The sequence below is a fragment of the Ambystoma mexicanum genome, chromosome 6q, assembly GCF_040938575.1.
Source record: "Ambystoma mexicanum isolate Mex_15411 chromosome 6q, UKY_AmexF1_1, whole genome shotgun sequence".
NCBI lineage: Eukaryota > Metazoa > Chordata > Amphibia > Caudata > Ambystomatidae > Ambystoma > Ambystoma mexicanum.
This window is the reverse complement of record NC_090937.1, coordinates 1,560,338,390-1,560,360,965: the sequence shown is the minus strand read 5'-3', so window position 1 is coordinate 1,560,360,965 and position 22,576 is coordinate 1,560,338,390. Positions and strand designations below refer to the sequence as shown.

Here is a 22,576-nt window from a genome sequence, read left to right as displayed (position 1 = left end):
TAGAACACATAACATCAGGTGCCAGTTTACAAACACTTTTGCAATGGTTTTAGTTATAGGGACAAAATTGCCCTAGTGCAATTACCTATTCTCTCGATGCATTTTTGCACTTGAGCAATTTTCTCCCTAGTGTTAATAAGGAATGGCATTAGTTCAAGTGCAAAAATTGGCCTTGTGCAAAAAGTCTTGAAACAAAACGGTTTTTGCGCCAGGGTACTTTTCACTGTAGTGCTACCACCAAGCCAAATGGCACTTGCACCAGTTTAAAGTTTCTGTAATCTAAACTGAAACTCTATTGAGAAAAAGAGCAAAAGCATTCAACTAGTATTGTGTTGCCAATACCCATGCAGGCAATAGTGAAATATCAAAACTTTCAATAACAATGCCTCAAAGATATGAAATGGTTATATTGTTGGTGTAATCTCTATTAATGGACACTAAATAAATACACTACAAACACAACTGCGGCTTAGAAGAAGGATAAAGGTGGGGCATTTTGCTTGGTGGATAGCTCGCGGGTTAAGCATCCACCTCTGACAGGGGACACGTCTGATCTTCGCAAATGGCAATCCCACTAGCGTCAACTCAGCCTTCGATCCATCCGAGCTCGATACATTGGATAGGAGTAAAACGAATAATAATAAAAGCTCGTATTGGAGTGCTTAGAAGTGGGGGTGATTGGACAAGAAGCACTTTATATAAAATAAATTATTTTATCAAGACAAATACATTTTTAGTTTTGGCTATTAGGTGGCACTTTAGTGCATCCTACAAGACAAAACTATTGCATTGGTGTACACCTAGGAGGGATATGACATGAGGAGCGACACACAGCCTGTGGGTTATTTACGCACCCATCGATCACCCATTTCCATTCTGCCAATTCCCACCACCGTATGCTCCTCCCCGTCCAAAACACAATCTCTTGGGATCTCCCTGAGATTTATCAATCAAGCAGTATCATCACCTGCCAGTGTTTTTTCTAGGGAGTCTCCAGAGAGTCCATGGCCCTCATTACAATCCCGGCGCTAAACCATGGTGCTATTAGCACCATGGTTGGTGCTGGTGTTGTAACGAGTCCGCCATGGTGGAATGGGGAAAAACCACCCCATTCCAAGGTTGGTGGGACGGTAATTCCCCATGCCGCCATGGCCCTTCCCCATTCCCATTTTTTGGGACTGGGGAAGGCGCTAATTACGGCACCGTAAATTACGGTGCCGTAATTAGCTCCTAGGTCCCTTTGCGGGTTGGTTTTTTAACGCCTGCTAAAAGCACTATGTGTGTTATAGTGATGGATCCGGTAAGAATATTTGGAAGGCTTTATTGCTCACTGGCACTTCTAGACATTAAAGGTAAGTACAGTCAGGTAAGTCACATCCACAAATCCAGTCGGCAGACCCCTGGCCATCAACACCCTTCCAGCCAGCTCCCTATCTCCAGCTGTCATCCCTCGAGCCCTCAACGCTCCCCCATACCACACATGCCACTCTGACCTCACAGGCACTCTGACATCCCAACCCTGGGTGCTCATGGAAACATGACACCCAGCAGCATCACGCTATAGCACAGTGCTGGCTTTCTTTATTCTATCACAGCGGGACTATAAAACCCTCTATAAAAAGTGATGACATTGTTTCTGAACTACTGTTCATGTCAATGAAATTGAAGACACTGAAACACGGTTAACCCACCGAATGGGCAATTAATCGGAGAGCTCTTTGGGTAATAAAAGCACTTGTTATGACAGAGCTTAGAAGCTAGAAGCTGGATGAATCCGGCACAAAGCCCTATATAATAATACAAGTCATTATTGTTATTATTATTATTAATATTATTAGTATTATTAATAATAATATTATTAATACAATGTATTATTATTACTATTATTAGTGATAGATGTAGTAGTATTAGTAGTACCATTATAATTACACTGTAGGCACTCAAAACAGATACAACAGATAACGCCAATGACCAAAAACTATCATTATAGTTTAATTAGGAGGCAAACATCCGGACGTTGTAAGCCAGAATAAACAAAACAGCACAGGTTAAACAGCATACCAAAGCTTTTTCCACGCTGTGGTATTTAACTTTTTATGAATACAGGCTTCTATCTACGAGGTTTCACAGTCACTTTAAAGTGCTGCAGACTGTGTCCTGCACTCAGCAACGAGAGTGCCCTTTTCAATCCACGCCTACAGACAAACTGTGACACAGCCTCACAAGAAGTGACTAGTGCTGGGACTAAAGCACTTGCAGAAACCCCCATTAGCCCTATTAAGGATCGCTCTTATCTTAATGACATCTGTTTCGGCTTATAGTCAGGGCTTTCAACACCACCTACTAGCCAAAACGTACATTTCTGAAACACTGCACCCTGGGCATTAACTGACTAAGTTGCTCGTGTTCAAGACCATAAAGTAATGGCAATGGGCCTCCTTCCAAGTATGGCGGTAGAGAAATAAGGGTGCCGGTAGCAAAGTACCGGCACACTTTCCAGACCGCCATACTATGAGAATGACGGTAGGGCACAGAACCTGCGGAAGGCCTGACCAGCCGGGTTTTCAGGCCCCTACCGGCATGTCTCTCACTGAAGCACAGGCACCATTAGCAACAGTGCCGGTGCTTCAGTGTCCTCATTCCCATGGAGTCCTGTCATTTCAGCACTAAAACTCAGGACATCCTGTCCAGACTCTCTTCTTCTACCTCCTCTTCCTCCTCCTCCACCACTCCTGGCTCGTCTGTGTCCGTCTCTCCTCCTTTCCCTTGTTCACCCCTGACAATGTTTCTAGACAAGTCCTATCTATGAAAGACTTGTCAAAGCAGGTTCTCCCCTGCTCATCCAGACCCATCAAGCACCACATCGACACCCTTGCTCCAGCCTTGGCCGATTTCCGTAATCACTCCTTTGCCACTGGAACCTTCCCCTCCCCCTCAAGCACTCCCTTGTGCACCCCCTTCTTAAGAAGCCCTCTGCCGATCCGTCCTGCCCGGCTAACTTTCACCCAATTTCCATCACTCCTTTCCTGGGCAAACTCCTGAAAATGCTGGCCATCTCCCAGCTTAACCTACATACTGAATCTGTTGGTTGTCTGCACGACCAGCAGTCTGGCGTCCAAGCTACCAGAAGCACGGAATCTGCTCTCCTGAACAGCCGCGAAGACCCGCTCGCTAATATTTACTCTGATCTTCCTTCTGTCCTCATTCTCCGTGATCTATCCTCTGCTTTTGTTATGGTACGGTCAACCATGTCATACTTATCAATCAACTCCATGATAACCTGGGTATTACTGCTCACTCTCTGGACTGGTTGACCTCGTTTCTCACCAACAAACCCTCTCAGGTCCAACTGGGGTCTTTCCTCTCTTCTACCTCTCTCTCTACTTGTGGTATTCCCTAGGGGTCTACCCTTTCTCCCTGGCTTTTCAACCACTACCTGGCACCTCTTGCCCACTGCATCGCTACTTTCTGTTCCAATTTTCAGTGTTATGTGGATGACACCCAGCTCTCTTTCAGGCTCACCTCAGCCACCTCTGCTCCTTCTCTCATACCAGACTGTCTGGCTGCAATTCAGGAATGGTGTACCACTACTGATCGCTGCCTTAATGACAGTAAGACTGGGATCCTCCTCATTGGTACACCTGCTCCCTTCTTTCCTCTCTCTGTGCCTGCCCACTCTGGGCCCTCTTCCTGCTCCCTCCTGTGAGGCTAAGAACCTTGGTGTCTTCTTCACCTCCACCCTCTCATTTTCCCCTCACACCTCCAACATCTCTAAGAAGTCAAACTATCAGCTGCACCTCCTCAGAGGTATTCTTCCTTTTCCTCCTTTCCCCCAGAAGTTCAGTGTCTCCAGAGCCTTGGTCCTCTCTAGGCTGGGCTACTGCAACAGCCTCTTTCTAAATCGGCCTGCCTCTACTCTTCGACCTTTACAACTTATCCAAAACAGGACTGCAAGACTTGTCCTTGGCCTCAAACCCAGGGATTGCATCTCTCCAACTCTGAAATCTCTTCACTGGCTCCTTGTGGCTGCAAGGATCAAGTGCAAGACCCTTTGCATTGTCCTCAAGGCTTTCTGGGGCCTGGTACCGCACTACCTCCAATGTTCTCTTCCTAAACATCTTCCTTCTCGAGCTCTCGCTCATCTACCTCCAACTCTCTGAGGGTCAGACGCTTCTCCAAGCAGAGAGTGGGTGGCAGATCTCTCTCCTCGGCTGGGGCACCCCTCTGGAACAGCCTTCCTGCCTCGCTCAAACTTGAGCAGAATCACCTCTGGTTCCGGAAGCAATTTAAGATCTTCCTTTTCGCTCCCGCTTTCTCTCTTCCTCTCCCCTGCTGATTTACCTGACTGCTTCACGCACTGATATGATATGATAGTTTATTTATATAGCACCTATACACAATGTATTTCAAAGCGCTTCAAGGCAAGGGAGGGAACAAGGGAAAATACAATGACATTCTTACAGGCCATGAACAGTAAGGATGTGAAATTAACTATCGTACTCGGCCTGACGACATTTCAGATAGTGCAAGAGCTAAGACATAGATAAGGAAGGGAGGGGGAGAGTGGGAAGGAAATGGAAACAGACAGGCGACTACCGTACTAGGCCTGACGACATTTCTGGTAGAGCAGGATAAAAACAAAAGGTGAAGGAGAGAGGTGCAGAAAGGGAGGGGAGGAACAAAACAAGAGGGCATCATGCTAGGCCTGACGACATTTCAGATAGTGCTGGGAGGGTGTGGGGGGGCTGGCGAGGAAAGAAAATGTAATGGGAGGGTGGAGGAAACAGACGAGGTTGCTATCATATTAGGTCCAGGAACAATTCTGATAGAGTAAGTGCATAGAAGAAAGTAAGGGGAGGAGATAGGAAAAGGGAGAAGGGAAAGGAGGAGAGAACAGAGAGTAAGCAGTCAAAAAGAGTGGAGAAGCAAGAGTGGAGAGTGAAAACAATTGCAGAAGTCAGTAGTAACACATAATGTTGCAAGCCAGGATACAAGATGAAGATGAGAACAGCATGATTCAGGGCCACCATGAGTACACGATGCAAAGGAAGTTCAGCATGAGAGTTGAGAAAGGGTGACACACCGTGAATGAATGAATTCGCACCGTGAATGAATGAAGTCCATAAAAGTCAAATCCAGCATTGGCCACAAGACGGCGATGGTGAAACCAGAATGTATCAGGACAGACTCCTGCAGAAGTAGGCTGGAGGAGGTTGAGGGGGAGCAGGGTAGAAGCAGCAAGCAAAACAGGCAACATGTGTCACCTGGCTACCCTCTGAACTCGGGCCCAGGCTCCTACATGTCCAGTTGCCCTTGCACTGCCTCTGGGCTCTCCTTGCACTTAAGGGTCTGTACCTGCAAACCTACAGTACCTCCTCTCTGCGCTTATGAGCCACCCGCTGGCTGCACTTATTAAGTTTCCTGCACTTCTACCCTCTCCTCCCCCCTGGCACTTTTCCCCTTCCTCTTCTCAGCACTTGTGTGATCTGAATGACACAAGGGGCCTCATTATGAGTATGGAGGCAGCCCTGCCCTCAAAAAGGGCATGGCTGCCTCCATACCGGGTTCCAATACCGGGTTCTGTGAATGAGGAATTACCGGGTCATTCCGACCTTGGAGGACCCGGTAATTCCTCATGCACAAAACTATTCCCCATTCCCATTTGAACCCCCATAGGGCTCAATGGGATTGGAATGGAGCTAATAATGGGCCCGTTATTAGCTCCTTGGTCCCCTCGCGGGACCCGGAAAGGATGCCTGAGTTTACCAGACGTCTGTTCAGGGTCCTGCTAGGGGACCTCGTAATCAGGCATCCCATAATGAACGGTGCCGGTCCCGTACCGGCACCGTTCATTACGGGACCGCCAGGGTCGTAATGAGGCCCAAGGTCTAGTAAGTTAGTTGTTTTTTCCTCCATTTGTTTCCCCCTCCTTGTCTTGTCGTGCCTAGAAACAATTGTGTACAGGTGCATTATAAATGCAATATCACACAATGGCCCTCATTACGACCCTGGCAGAAAGAGTTTTACGCCGGCGTAAAGCATGGCGTACCTTTCCGCCTGACTACGAGTTCCCGTAGCGCCGTGGTGATTTTTACGCCTGCTTTTTGCAGGCGGAAAAATCCATGGCGCTACGGGACTTGTTGTTAATTACGCCACCGTAATTTACGGTGGCGTAATTAACGCCTTCCCCGCTCCCATTATACCCTATGGGGCAAGAATGGGAATGGGGAAGGGTAAATGGGGATTGGGGACTTACCGCCCCGCCAAGGTCGGAATGGGGCGGTAAGTCCGCCAACCACCATGGCGGAGTTGGCAGCTTAGCGCCATGGACCATGGTGCAAATTGCACCATGGTTCTCCGCCAGGGTCGTAATGAGGGCCAATATCATTTACCGCTATGCAGCCACTTGTGATATCCCGCTGGCACCAGGATATCAGGTGGCGGAAACAGTTTCCCGGGGGTTGGCGACAACCCACCGGCAGCACTGGCGGGTTACTGCCAACCTCGTAATGAGGCCCAATGTCAAGCAGCATCGTTAGTAATCTTGAAAACATACTTGACATCCCGTACATTTTTGTTTTGCTCACTTATAAGAGTCTGCTATCAGGGCTGGATGTCGTCAGGCAACCCATGGATGGAAAGGGAATCCTGCATTTGTCCGGTTATGAGCGTTTTTGTTTGATACTCTTCCATATACTGCATATCTTTCCAAGCAAAAGAAGATCTTGGCATACCTGAACAGCCCCTCCGGACCCTCCAACAAGTCTTGCCTCATGGCACATTGTTCTTGATCCACAATACTACTGGAATATACTATCTTTGCTGGCATTCCTATCACTGGGATGTTTTAAAGTCTAGTCAACTTCTCCACCCTTCATCCTGTCTTTCAGACATTAATGAGCCAGAGTGAAGTCTTGCAAAAAGTAGACTGACTTACCGTACTTGTCACCGACATTTATTCACAAGGATCTCGATGCTGGTTCGAATACAATTCATCATTTGATACTAGTCGTACATGGCCTTTGAAGAGACTGTATCATTACACCACTAGGTGGATCTTTGTCAGTGAACAGGAGTGAAACCAGCCTCGCCTGCAAGCGCTGAGGATTGTGGGCCAGGCTCCACACATGTTACCCATCCACCTGGCTCGGCTGCTATCAGACCATGGTGTGTCGAGAAAGGAATCGTTATCCTGCCCTCAAAAAGACAATACTGCTGTCGCGGATGCCAACCAACTCCATCATAGGCTTTTGGCAGCTGCTCTCAGCCAGTGCCTGTGGTCATGGATGGAGTTGGTGGTGGGGGCAGTCAAGACATTTTCATGTACGTACACTACAACATTACCGATTGAAAAATGATACACTACGTTTTTGTTCATGAACATGTTTTTATTCCCATATAATGTATGTGAAATGCAACATCAACTGTTGAAAACAACCGAGTCAGTGATTATAGCAAGGAGTGCTTCGGCATATGTTGCTTTGAAAGGAAATATGAGCAAAGTGGTTAAATTGAATATGTCACTGGCTGGTGTTATCAAGCCACAGCATTTGCAAAATCGGACAACCTGCCTGAAACCTTCAAAAACAAGCCCAAGCATTAGGGAGGAGATTTATTGTCCCTACAGGCTGCAGGCTTTTGCTCTTTTGGACTACGACTCCCATCAGCCCTAGCGTGCACAGTCCACTGTACACTCCATACATACGTTAGAGGGTACAGGACTGCATCCCTGCTCTCTGTCTGGGGGCATCTATAATGGGATTCCTGAGCTGAGATCAGCAAAATACAAAGTTATGTACACAGCACTTCTTTACTCAAATGCAGTGTTTTGTAGACGCTTAAAGAAACACAACCCTTGTGTCTATATTTAATAATGATTAAAACTTGTGGGTCCACCTCAGCTGCACGCCCATCTCATCACATATATTGTACTACAGCCATACTGCAGGTACACCTGCCCATCATCAGGTGAGAAGAGCAATGCGGGCTCTATGTGATTACTACGACCCCCTGAATTTCGATGGATGAAAATGACGACTTTCGTTTAAAAATAAAATATAACCCCCTTTACACCACCTAGATATGCGGGGAGAGACACCCACAGGCTCCCATACTACTATTATATACCATACCCCCCCACATATATATGTGGTGTAATTGGGGTCGAAAAAAAAAGAAGTCAGAATTCTGCAGGCGACATTTTGGTGCATTTCCGCACTGTGCAATGCAATGCAACGCGTCAACTTCCTAAAAGAACAGACTAAAACAGACATTAAAGTGTCCGCACGTGGCCACAGCACAGATGAATTTGCCCCCCCCCCTAAAACCAAGAAAAAGAACGGGCCCATAATCTCTAAGCTTGGTGACACACTTTATTCGAACAGTTCAGTTAATTCATTGCAATGATGAACAGAATAAAGTTACTGTACAGGCATTTCCTGCTCTAGCCCATCCACTCCCGGCTTCACCCCAACCCCATCTGCTTGTACCTACCTTTGTTTTTTGTTCCCCAGTGGGGGGACACTGAAAGTACCATACAAATGTCTCTGCGGCATGGACATTTGAACGCCCACTGCTTGAAAGGCTACTCTCCTCTCTTAAGCAAAGGGGGACTGACGGGCCTAATGCCAAAGCCCACCACAAAGCCTCTTCCATAGCCTAGAAAAGTGGCACTGAACTTAAGAACAGAATGCTCAGGATTGAAGTCAGTAAAGAATGTACTTAAGAACAGAATGCTCAGGATTGAAGTCAGTAAAGAATGTACTTAAGAACAGAATGCTCAGGATTGAAGTCAGTAAAGAATGTACTTAAGAACAGAATGCTCAGGATTGAAGTCAGTAAAGAATGTACCGCCCAGACGATAAGCACACTCCCTTTCCTCTTTAACTTACTGCAATGTGTTCTGTTTACAATCTGTGTTCATTATGTTATGTTATATTAGGTTAGGTTACTGGGAATTGTACTACATATTGCTGCTAATTCCATTCTCTCTCTCCCTCTCTGTCTCTCTCAGTCTCTCTCTCTCTCATACCTTTGCTTCATTAACTTACTGCAATGTGCTCTGTCTACAATCTGTGTTCATTATGTTACGTTATGTTAGGTTACGTTATGTTACTGGGAATTATACCACATGCTGCTACTAATTCCATTCTCTCTCTCCCTCTCTCTCTCTGCTTCTCTCAGTCTCTCTCTCTCATACTTTTGCTTCAGTAACTTACTGCAAGATCCTTACTGAAATGCGTTCTGCGAAGGGGTGATGTGCTTAATATTTTAACATTGTATTATTAAATATACTTTCTTAACATGAAACACTGTAAGGGGCATATAAATATGATGGCATTTTATTGCATTTATTGCAAAATGTAGTGGTATTTGGCCAGCAGTAATATGATATATATATATATATATATATATTTTTTTTTCATTTTTTTTATTTTTTTTTTAGTTAGCCATTATGACATGTGTTGTTGGTGGCATGCAAGGTACATAATTTACAACACAGCCAAACCCGACTTGAAACTGCAGATGATGAAATGCAGGCATAGCAGCTTAGTGCTGCCAGGCAAACAATGAAGTGCACCATTTTTTTAATTTTTGGATACCTCATAATACTTCATAGATGGAATACTACATTATTCATATAACTGACTAACTTAATTAACATTGCTAAATACTAACTCTAACCTCCATAACATTCTAATGTAGTCTCATGGTTAAAATGAGGTGAAAATACATGTTTTGGTGACACTACTGAAATGCATTTTAAATGCACACTGGCATTTTCTTTCTTCTTTTTCTTCTGTGTTAGCTTGTGGAGAGCAGGGGGAAGAGGCAGCAGGAACCAAAGAGATACAATGATTCTGTTCTGAAACTCTCATTGTTTGGAACATGAGGTTCGATACAGTATTCATGTCGACCTGATTGGAGGAGAATTATAGGCAGACATGCCACGTCAATAAAGTGGGAAGGCTCCGAGTTTTGCTAATGGAAAAGCTTGTGGAGAGGAGTTAGTGGAGACTAGGCTGTGAAGACAGACGGATTTCCAAGGGGTTACAGAGCGCTGGTTAGAGAAGATATCTCACCGGCGCTCCCCACACACAAGATTTACAGAAGCATTCCGCACTGACTGGGCCTGCCTTTGCGAGTGGAGCAAGGTTGTGCTAAGAACTTCAATTTTGGTAAGCTTTGTGCCAAGTGAGGATCTTTTGAACGTCGTATGTATGGTTACAATTTTATCATAGTGTAGAAAGGCTAGAAAATCACTGCATGTTATTTTTGTCAATGTCAGAATGTTAATCCACGTTGCAAATAGACCTGCTTTTTCTGCTTTGTTTCTTTTCTTGTATTCCAGAGTTGCTGTAAATAACCATAGTAAGACTTGATGACATGTATATGTAATTTAATATAATGAATACCTATGAAAACAAATGGGAGTTGGTGTCATTCATGCTTCTATGAATTATTTTTAATAGACAAGGTCTAAAGGGGAGGCTCAGTGTGTGTGTGTGTGTGTGTGTGCGTGCGTGCGTGCGTGCGTGTGTGCGTGTGTGTGTGTGTGTTCCTATAAGCCGGTGATACTTTATGAAAATATATATAGATTACTGGACGTCCATGAGTCAGTAATACCTAAGGGCACATGGATATAGATAAGCCAGGTATGTCAGCCATGAAATGTAGATGGTGCTCTGAACAAAATGATTGGATTATAATAGTGCATAGGTCCGAGGCTCTCTATAGGCCACTGGGAGGTATTATAATAGAAAGGAAAGTGTTGTTTTATGATAGGGTTATAATATAAGGAAGGAAGCTATGCTCATCACTAAATACCCAATCCAAATGCAAGACTAATTTACCACCAAATTACCACCAACATTTTTACGGTAAGAAAATACCACCAAACCCCAAATTTACCCCAATAAGACCAAATATCTTACAACACCATGGCTCATCTTCCTGCACAAGGAATTAATTGTATGCACCGTTCACTCTGAAGTATTACATTATGTTTCATTAGGCTATTTTCTTTTACTTTACCGCACATTACGCCGGCGGTGGTCTCTCCCATCTCATGCTCTCTCTCTCGCTCCCTTTCCTCTGTAACTTAATACAAAGTGTTCTGCATAGAAATTGAATTAATTTGGTGATTTTAGGTCACTGAGATTCAAACCACTCACTGCCCTCTCTCTGTAGCATCTGCATCTAATTTCTCTCTCTCTCTCTCTCTTTCTCTCTCTCTCTCTCTCTCTCTCTCTTTCTCTCTTTCTCTCTCTATCTCCATCACATATCTTACTTAAGCAATATAATCAGAACAGGGGGGCATTACCGGTTGTGTGGTAAACTACCTGTTCTGAGCCTCCTCATTGGCTGGGATGTATTACCCTCGCCACCACTCCAGTCGCCGGGTACTAATCACTTGTATTCTGCTATGGGAGTGACATAAAATATAGCATAATATTACAATATAATTTTTTTGACAGTGGCACCACGGGTTGCCTGCCAGCAGGAGCAGGGTATCGACTGCACCATCCCGTTTGGAAAGTATTGCCTGGGACATTATCCAAAGAGGCCGAAGGAACATCTGTAAACTCTTATTCAAGCCTTCAAAATTCAACGTAATGATCAGGACAAGGTGAACAGATGTTTCAACCTGCTCTTAAAAAAAAGAGACTGTTTGAAACTGCCTTTTACATTTTTTTAAATCCTCATACCAGTGAAACGTGTTGAGGTTTTCCAAAATATCAATGTTATTTCCTTAAAGGACTTAGGACATTTGTCAGACCATCAAGACGGAACTCATCCATGTGAAAGGGTGACACAATGAGACTGACGGATAGCATAGTAGAGCAGCCTATTTCTTTTCTGTAATCCCAGACCAACATAATATTATTAATTGGTAAAATATAAAGGCATTGCCACACTAAGTGACCATCATCAAATAGCACTATTTTACTGTTCTCACCTCCCTGAGCATGCCTCTTTCTCTTTATACTGTGTATCTTGTATGGTATTGTAGTCGTCAATTAAACAGCGCCACTTTCCCATTTGTATGGCCTGCACTTTGTGGTTGGAACACCCTCGGGGACTAAAGTCCAGGTATGGGAAAATGTTTTAAGAGTGGACTTTAAGATGGGTGTGTGCATTTTGCCAGGATTGGGACTTAGGATGGATGGCTAGGCTCCAGTAGGCAACCCAAGAGGTCAAGCACATGGGCGGGTACCGTGGGTGGTCACGACAGAGCGCTAGTGCAGCAGACTAGATGTGTACCCAGCTAGACCGATTACACTTTGACCTCATATTATCTTTTGTCATTAAAACACACAAACCCATCAAATTCAATTAAAAATGGCGCTACAATAGGCCATCAGAGGTCAACGTAATGTACTGAATTTGATAGGAAAAAAGTAATACATAAAATCTCACAGAAACTTGGTGTATTACATGGAGCAGGAAGTGTTACACTCACTCCTTTCCTCCCTGCCACACAAGCAGTGAGATGTGTTGCAACTGAAAAAAAGTAATGTGCTAAGCAATTTCTAAGGTCACAAGTGCTTTGACCTTATGCTATATTTGCCATGATACCATTACAGTATTAAAAATTGCAGTGCAGAAGTCTGCTTATTATCTACATAGTGGAGGTCATTACAACCTTGGTGCTAAGTGCACCAACTTTACCACCATGGTGTAAACTACGTTTACACCATGGTGGATGGCGGATTTACAGCCCCATTCCAAGGTGAGTGGGGCGGTAAATCCCCATTTCCCATTTTCCCTTCCCCATTCCCATTTTTACCCCATAGGGCATAATGGGAGTGGGGAAGGCGCTAATTACGCCGCCGTAAATTACGGCGGCGTAATTAGCACCATGGCGGGTTAGCGCCATGGACTTTAACGCCTGCCAAAAGCAGGTGTTAAAGTGGGAATACGGTGTTAAGGGTTAACGCCGTCGTTAACCCTTAACGCCGGGGTTGTAATAACCTCCAGTGTGTTTATTGAAATTCCGTAGTTATGTAATCACAAAATTAATATATATATATATATATATATATATATATATATATATATATATATATATATATATATATTTATCATTAACTCCAAAAAAGATTTGGCAAGGGTGATATTCGAACCCAGGACTGATCCTGATTTGTAGGGCTGTGTTGTAGACGGTTGCCAAACCAAGGGCATGCAAGTGAAGCCTGCAGCAGTGGACATGAGTTTTGGCACATTCCTATGCATCACCATGTACCTCTAGCGCCACACTGTGGAGAGACTGTAGAGGTGTACGTAGTATCGCTTTAGGCATACGGGCGATACAAACACAAAAATAAATGGTAAGAAGATGTATTGTGTGCCGAACCTTACTAAAAATGTTGATGTCAAGTACTGAACCCTACAGCTCTGAAGAATAAAAAGAACTACCCTAAAACCACTGCCACCCTGCACTATGCTGCACAATGAGAAAAGTACACCTAAGTACACCGAAGTACACCTAAGTAGTTCGGCTACATTAGGCCTCTAAATTTTGTAGCACGGAATCATTCTCCAAACATTAGAATTTATGTGGCCAAATTATTTTTATACTAGCTGGGGTACCCGTCGTTGCCTGTGTCCTGATCGAGTGTTGTCGCATGTGCCCTGGAGGATGTTGCTCTTGTCCTCATATCAGCAAGTCTTGCTTCAGCTCTGGTGTCTCATGTGCCCTGGAGGATGTTGCTCTTGTCCTCATATCAGCAAGTCTTGCTTCAGCTCTGGTGTCGCATGTGACCTGGAGGATGTTGCTCTTGTCCTCATATCAGCAAGTCTTGCTTCAGCTCTGGTGTCGCATGTGCCCTGGAGGATGTTGCTCTTGTCCTCATATCAGCAAGTCTTGCTTCAGCTCTGGTGTCTCATGTGCCCTGGAGGATGTTGCTCTTGTCCTCATATCAGCAAGTCTTGCTTCAGCTCTGGTGTCTCATGTGCCCTGGAGGATGTTGCTCTTGTACTCATATCAGCAAGTCTTGCTTCAGCTCTGGTGTCACATGTGCCCTGGAGGATGTTGCTCTTGTCCTCATATCAGCAAGTCTTGCTTCAGCTCTGGTGTCTCATGTGACCTGGAGGATGTTGCACTTGTCCCAATATCAGCAAGTCTTGCTTCAGCTCTGGTGTCTCATGTGACCTGGAGGATGTTGCACTTGTCCTCATATCAGCAAGTCTTGCTTCAGCTCTGGTGTCTCATGTGCCCTGGAGGATGTTGCTCTTGTCCTCATATCAGCAAGTCTTGCTTCAGCTCTGGTGTCTCATGTGCCCTGGAGGATGTTGCTCTTGTCCTCATATCAGCAAGTCTTGCTTCAGCTCTGGTGTCTCATGTGCCCTGGAGGATGTTGCACTTGTCCTCATATCAGCAAGTCTTGCTTCAGCTCTGGTGTCGCATGTGCCCTGGAGGATGTTGCACTTGTCCTCATATCAGCAAGTCTTGCTTCAGCTCTGGTGTCTCATGTGCCCTGGAGGATGTTGCACTTGTCCTCATATCAGCAAGTCTTGCTTCAGCTCTGGTGTCGCATGTGCCCTGGAGGATGTTGCTCTTGTCCTCATATCAGCAAGTCTTGCTTCAGCTCTGGTGTCGCATGTGCCCTGGAGGATGTTGCTCTTGTCCTCATACCAGCAAGTCTTGCTTCAGCTCTGGTGTCGCATGTGCCCTGGAGGATGTTGCTCTTGTCCTCATACCAGCAAGTCTTGCTTCAGCTCTGGTGTCTCATGTGCCCTGGAGGATGTTGCACTTGTCCTCATATCAGCAAGTCTTGCTTCAGCTCTGGTGTCGCATGTGACCTGGAGGATGTTGCTCTTGTCCTCATATCAGCAAGTCTTGCTTCAGCTCTGGTGTCTCATGTGCCCTGGAGGATGTTGCACTTGTCCTCATATCAGCAAGTCTTGCTTCAGCTCTGGTGTCGCATGTGCCCCGGAGGATGTTGCTCTTGTCCTCATATCAGCAAGTCTTGCTTCAGCTCTGGTGTCTCATGTGACCTGGAGGATGTTGCACTTGTCCTCATATCACCAAGTCTTGCTTCAGCTCTGGTGTCGCATGTGACCCGGAGGATGTTGCTCTTGTCCTCATATCAGCAAGTCTTGCTTCAGCTCTGGTGTCGCATGTGACCCGGAGGATGTTGCTCTTGTCCTCATATCAGCAAGTCTTGCTTCAGCTCTGGTGTCTCATGTGCCCTGGAGGATGTTGCACTTGTCCTCATATCAGCAGGTCTTGCTTCAGCTCTGGTGTCGCATGTGCCCTGGAGGATGTTGCTCTTGTCCTCATATCAGCAGGTCTTGCTTCAGCTCTGGTGTCGCATGTGCCCTGGAGGATGTTGCTCTTGTCCTCATATCAGCAGGTCTTGCTTCAGCTCTGGTGTCGATGTGCCCTGGAGGATGTTGCTCTTGTCCTCATATCAGCAGGTCTTGCTTCAGCTCTGGTGTCGGATGTGCCCTGGAGGATGTTGCTCTTGTCCTCATATCAGCAGGTCTTGCTTCAGCTCTGGTGTCGCATGTGCCCTGGAGGATGTTGCTCTTGTCCTCATATCAGCAGGTCTTGCTTCAGCTCTGGTGTCTCATTTGACCTGGAGGATGTTGCACTTGTCCTCATATCAGCAAGTCTTGCTTCAGCTCTGGTGTCTCATGTGACCTGGAGGATGTTGCACTTGTCCTCATATCAGCAAGTCTTGCTTCAGCTCTGGTGTCGCATGTGACCTGGATGATGTTGCTCTTGTCCTCATATCAGCAAGTCTTGCTTCAGCTCTGGTGTCGCATGTGACCTGGAGGATGTTGCTCTTGTCCTCATATCAGCAAATCTTGCTTCAGCTCTGGTGTCGCATGTGACCTGGAGGATGTTGCTCATGTCCTCATATCAGCAAGTCTTGCTTCAGCTCTGGTGTCGCATGTGCCCTGGATGATGTTGCACTTGTCCTCATATCAGCAAGTCTTGCTTCAGCTCTGGTGTCGCATGTGACCTGGAGGATGTTGCTCTTGTCCTCATATCAGCAAGTCTTGCTTCAGCTCTGGTGTCGCATGTGACCTGGAGGATGTTGCTCTTGTCCTCATATCAGCAAGTCTTGCTTCAGCTCTGGTGTCGCATGTGACCTGGAGGATGTTGCTCTTGTCCTCATATCAGCAAGTCTTGCTTCAGCTCTGGTGTCTCATGTGACCTGGAGGATGTTGCTCTTGTCCTCATATCAGCAAGTATTGCTTCAGCTCTGGTGTCGCATGTGCCCTGGAGGATGTTGCTCTTGTCCTCATATCAGCAAGTCTTGCTTCAGCTCTGGTGTCGCATGTGCCCTGGAGGATGTTGCTCTTGTCCTCATATCAGCAAGTCTTGCTTCAGCTCTGGTGTCTCATGTGACCTGGAGGATGTTGCTCTTGTCCTCATATCAGCAAGTCTTGCTTCAGCTCTGGTGTCGCATGTGACCTGGAGGATGTTGCTCTTGTCCTCATATCAGCAAGTCTTGCTTCAGCTCTGGTGTCTCATGTGCCCTGGAGGATGTTGCACTTGTCCTCATATCAGCAAGTCTTGCTTCAGCTCTGGTGTCGCATGTGACCTGGAGGATGTTGCACTTGTCCTCATATCAGCAAGTCTTGCTTCAGCTCTGGTGTCGCATGTGCCCTGGAGGATGTTGCTCTTGTCCTCATATCAGCAAGTCTTGCTTCAGCTCTGGTGTCGCATGTGACCTGGAGGATGTTGCTCTTGTCCTCATATCAGCAAGTCTTGCTTCAGCTCTGGTGTCTCATGTGCCCTGGAGGATGTTGCACTTGTCCTCATATCAGCAAGTCTTGCTTCAGCTCTGGTGTCGCATGTGCCCTGGAGGATGTTGCTCTTGTCCTCATATCAGCAAGTCTTGCTTCAGCTCTGGTGTCGCACGTGCCCTGGAGGATGTTGCTCTTGTCCTCATATCAGCAAGTCTTGCTTCAGCTCTGGTGTCTCATGTGACCTGGAGGATGTTGCACTTGTCCTATGGTCAGCTAGTGGTGCTGCTGTTTGTTGTTGTGTTTCAGAAGCTGTTGATATTGATTTTCGCTTTGCAGCCGATGGCACTTTTTCAAGTGTGTGGCATGTTTCAGTCACTTAATGGCTTCAGAACATTTGAGAAAATGTCCAAGAAAGATTGATTGACTGTGCTCTCTTCTCGTGAATGAACTTAAGTAAACTGTAACTTTGCCATTTCCCATATCTGCAGTGGTGTGATAAAAAACTATTTAAATGTTCTTTTCAATTCCTGTTAAAAATGCTTTAATAAACAGTTTCGACTGTACACAGTATTAATACATTTTAAAGGAATAACCAAAATACCGAACATCTTGTTTCAGACACTTTTCAAAAATGTTGCACCCTTCTAGTGCCTACTGTAGTGAATCAGGGTGGGCATCAGTAAATGAGGGTGTCTACGGAGTAGAATTTCTGCATCCAAACATAGACTACAATCTTGCCCCAGACAAATGAGAAATGCATTAAATATGTGGTAGCAGTGGGTTCAACGGTGTGGTTTTGTATAGTAGGCAAACATACACACACATACACATTTATTTTTTGTATATACAAGATTTTTGCATCCAAACCTAGACTACAATGTTTCCCCAGACAAAAGAGGAATCCATGCAAAATCTGGTAGACGTGGGTTCAACTGTGTGGATTTGTATAGCCGGACAAACATTCACACACATACGTACATTCAGCTTTATCTATAATGATTTACGAACTATAACATCCTATCATTGAAAAGTTTTGACGTATTTCATATTTTTGGTGACATTGGGATGTTCCCGCAATGTGAGGGGAATTTTAGTTATCTGTGTAATCAATTGTCATTCTTAACTTCCAGTAACTATAGGGAGTTTTTATTTCTCTTAGTGATTAGAAGTTATTTGTTTTTAACACTTTAAAACACGTTTTTGCTTGCCTTGTATATTTTTCAAGAACTTGCTTTACTTCGTTGACAGCGTCAGAAAAATGAATCCATGAGCTAATATTTTTATAAATGGCCGGTGTCACGAAATAAATCCTCCCACTCTGTAGCAGAATAAACTCTCCCACTTGATGGTGGAAACTCTGTAGCAGAATAAACTCTTACCTTGATGGCGGAAACCCTATATCAGAATAAACTTTCCCCTTTGAAGGGTAGACACTGTAGCAGAATAAACTTTCCCCCTTGAAGGGGGAGACTCTGTATTAGAATAAACTCTCCCCCTTGAAAGGTAAACTCTGTCCCATAAGAAAACCTCTCCCTTGATGGTGGAGACACTGTATCAGAATGAGATCTCCACCTTGAAGAGGAGACACTGGGCCTCATTACGAGGTAGGAGGTAGCCATGGTGCTATTAGCACCATGGCTACCCCCTTACCGCATTCCGGGTCCGGGTTGTCGAAATAGAGACTTACTGGGTCATTCCAATAGGGCTCAATGGGAATGGGGCTGGAGCTATTAGCTCCCTGGTCCCTTAGCGGCTCCCGCTAAGGGTGCCTGCTAAAACCAGATGCCCATAGCGGGACCCGCTAAGGGAACTCGTAGTAGGGCGGTAAGGGTTTTCCGGCTCCATCACGAGTTATCGCTGCATTTAACGGTCCGCCCAATCTCCAGTAAGGCGTGTTTACCGCCAGCTGAGAGCTGGGGGTAAACACCCTGGAAAAATTCCCATTTTCGGCACAGTTACCGCCGGCTGTATTACCAAACGGTAATTGCACTGGAAATTCCCCATTGGGTCCAGTGGACCCAATGGGGAATGGGGAGAAACAGTTAGCACCCAACCCTGATGAGGCCCATAGAGTAATCTATTCTGATGTAAACTGCCGACCTGAGAGAGAACATCTTAAATGTCATTTGAAAACAGGGTCAGTGACATGTAATAACTAGGTTTGCAAGATCCACATGGAGGTAGTGCTAGTTGGTCTCAACATCTCAATCTAATCACAAATGTGATTTCTTAGTTGCCCCTTCATTCAAGTTTTCTGGGATATTGATCAGATTTCACAACGTTTCAAGTTGTCCTCAGAATTATTGTTCACATTTTGTTTGGTAGCCCTTGTGCTGCCAATGGATTCTTTTCAGCTAAATATTATTTGCGCCTTTACATAGTGTACTTTTTCAGATTTCCTTCCCTTTGGGATGTCAATCTAAGCAACAATACAAAGAATCGGATTTGATACCTGTGAATGTCACCAAAGAAATTGAGACTATGTAATGCCATGAAAACAATTGAAGCTATATTGCATGGCAAAAGTAAAACAGGGTTTATAATGTCCATTACTCGCACAGGAGGCTGGAGAGGTATATATTTTGCTTGAGTATGCACTCTGCAAGCAATGTCTATCCCAGCAGACAAAAATGTTAAAATGCAGTTATCTTTCTTTTGATGCTTTGACATCTTCAATCCAATCAGAAGGATATTTATTGTTTAAATTCTTTCCGCAGCAACTTCCAGCTGTATCCTGACCGGCAAACTCAAAGACACTGAAGACACAGAAGGCTGTGCTGCACTTATCCTCCTCGAGCTCTCAGCGGCCTTTTACACCATCAACCACAGCACCCTCACTGACAAACTACACTCGCTCGGCATAAAGGATAAACTGCTAAGGTGGATTTCATCATTCCTTGCTAACAGATCACTGTCCGTCCTCCCTTCACCGCAGTGCCCCGCCCCAATCCCCAATGGGGTCCCACACAGCACCTCCCTTTCCCCCAACTCTTCAACCTCTGCATGAGCCCCCTTCCTGGCCTTATTTGCTCACATAACGTAGCCTGCAGATGAACCCCAGATCATTTTCTAAGGCCTCTTTCATCCCCCACTCAAACCTTGCATCCTGCTTCAAAGACACCGACCACTAACCACCTCCTCCTCAACCCTGGAAAAAACTAAATAATGATCTGCGGGAAAACAACTCTCTTCCCCCAACTGTGAGAAACCTGAAGATGTCTCCCTGACGAGTCCCCGGGGATCTGTCATCCAGGTGGCCAGGACACGGCCATCGCTATTGGATCCAGTTCCTGGGTGTGGATCAGTGAGAGAGGATCACCTGGATGGGTGGTAATCAGGGAATGGAAGCGGGACACCGGCGGGTGTGACAAAGTATCCCCGATTTTATTACACCTTTTCCCCTATTACACCTTTTCCCATATTCAGACACTATACCCCCCTTTCCTGACACAAACACTTTCTTGCACCATGAAAGACAAAGGACTAACACTAGAGCCACTTACCTGATATGTCCCAACACAAGGGTCAGGCAGAGTCAGGCAATAGACCATAACCACACACACTTGATGGCCCTTTCCATTCCCCACAGCGATAAAAGGCGGAGCACAAGTGCACACGAAAAGCAAGGCAGACCGCACGACGAGACAGCTATCCAAGCATGGCAGTTCAGCCAGCGTGTGTTGCAGAAGATGTCAATGGTACACGGGGCATGCCTACACTGATAATCAGAATTGTGAGAGACGCTTGCTACCATGGTACTGGCCTTGACTCCAGAGACAAGAAAAGCCAAGTGGTTCATCACAGCCAGTGAGTCGAGGGGAGAGCTGAAAAGAAACTGACTGTGTTGAACGAAAAAGACATTAAGGCTTGAGAATGCCACAGGTGAAATTGTTTTTAGAAAAGGCTGTAGTGAACCTGGATATTCTTCTTGTATGAAGACCCATTTTGTTTGGAGCGGCAAGAATTTAAGTCGCATCCCTTAACTTTCCTTTTCTCTTGGAGGTTGAATAGAACCTCGTCCAGTTTGGAAATAGGATTTTAGGGAGACCCTGATATCAAATAGATTATCATACAATGTATGCAATGCATGCAACCCAAGCATCCTTTATAATTTAAATATGTTCAATACATTTGCTGATTTGGGGCATGATGCCAATTACTACATTTGAGTGTTTTGTGGACAAGTCAACATCTTCCAGATTAACGGCACTCTTAAACTGCAAAATATGTCCTCCCATTCAGGTAGACACCTTTACATTAAGAGTTAATTTTCCTCCATCCAAAGAGGTGAGTAAGGTGCATACCAAAAGTAACACAGGTATTGCATTCAAAACGATGTTAGTTTTAGAAGGTTGGTCCTGCCTCAGATACATTGCTTGTGTATGGCAAAATGTGGCTTTTTCAGTCTATAGACACTGCATATGCGTGACGAGGAACTCTGGAAAAGGAGATGTTTTCATACACTGTCAATGTACAGGGGAAACTGTTGCAAAGCTCTTGACAAGAGATGTTAAAATCACCAATTGTTATTACTCACATTGTGGTACTTATTTCCCATTTGAATGAGTAGTATGGTGAGTCAGAAGAAGGAGCTGGACTCACTTTGGTCAATGTTCACTGTTTTATTTTAAATAAGAAGAAAAATTCCTAACTCACCCTGCTACTATGGGAATGGTCCTTACCTTACCAAACTAACTAAGGGTGCTCGCCTGTCATCAAAAGTCCAATGAAAAATGTCCTCAGACCAAAACCTACATCTATCTGACCCTACCACTAAAACAAATAACTAAAGATTGCCAAAATATATATCTTCTGGCACCTTCCCTTTAGCTGTATGTATTGGAACTTTATTTCAGTGGTTTTCCAATTGCAACAAGTCTGATTGTGCCACTAACATTAAACAAGTTAGTATAAACTATTCATCCTGGTTCACAGTGTCTCTTTCATGAGCTACTGTAGTTCATGCTGAATTCTCATCGGTCGGCTATCCCAGAGTGTGCAAGACATAGCAATGTTTTTCTTACTGTCTTTCTGTATGGAGTCTTTTGCATTCCTTCGTCTGTATATTAGTCCGTTAGTCTCTTTATACTTGACTCTCTTTCAGTTGGGGTACGGCACCACACCCGTCCTGCTGCCTCTCTACTTGTTTACCCTATTCCCATCTTTGACTTTTGAGATTGATACTTCAGCTTAAATCCGAGTGCTTTTCAAAGTCTCTTAGTACTGGCTTCCAATGTTCATCCGTGATTATACTTTGTAGCTTTCTATCTGTTTTCCTATCAATATATGTGTGCTTTCTTAATGACTCACAGATAATGTAGGGGATGACCCTCTTTGGTATCTCCGAGCCCTAAGTTGTGTGTTTTTTAATTAATATTGGTTGCAACTCTGCTTGGTGTCTTCCAATAGGTGTGCTCAGGCTTTCTCAAGGCTTCAGAATCAAAATTGGCTATAACTCTCCTTGATAATGTCCAAAATGTATGCTCAGGCTTTCTTGAGGGGAGTCACTCCCATTGAGGTCTCACTTGCCTCCCTGGGGAGGGTCTTGCAGAGAAAACTCACATCCCTAGCCTCAAAGGTGGTTATTCCCCCCCGGGGAGAATGGGTGAATTCTCTCTATTCATCACAGTAGCCTTGAGGAAAATGAAACTCCCATCAGTGCGCATCTCCTCTTCATCAGTGTTGCATGGTTTATGCTATCTTTTTCCCCTCAAATGTCACATTTGAGTTTTTCACTAGCCTTCTTTTCCAGTGTTTGCATGTGGATGTCTCTCCCCTGAATGCGCAAGCAGTATGGGGCTTATTAGTTCCCCTTCTTGACCTGCAGTATAGCAAGTGGCAGCTCATCCCGCAAGCACCCTTACTCATA

At 45.1% G+C, this 22,576-nt stretch overlaps 1 protein-coding gene across 1 annotated transcript in view; it reads right to left on the bottom strand.

Moving 5' to 3' along the window:
- The window catches only part of SIGLEC1 (sialic acid binding Ig like lectin 1), a 267,397-nt gene that overhangs the window by 156,596 nt on the left and 88,225 nt on the right, over nt 1-22,576 (bottom strand). The window lies entirely within an intron of this gene.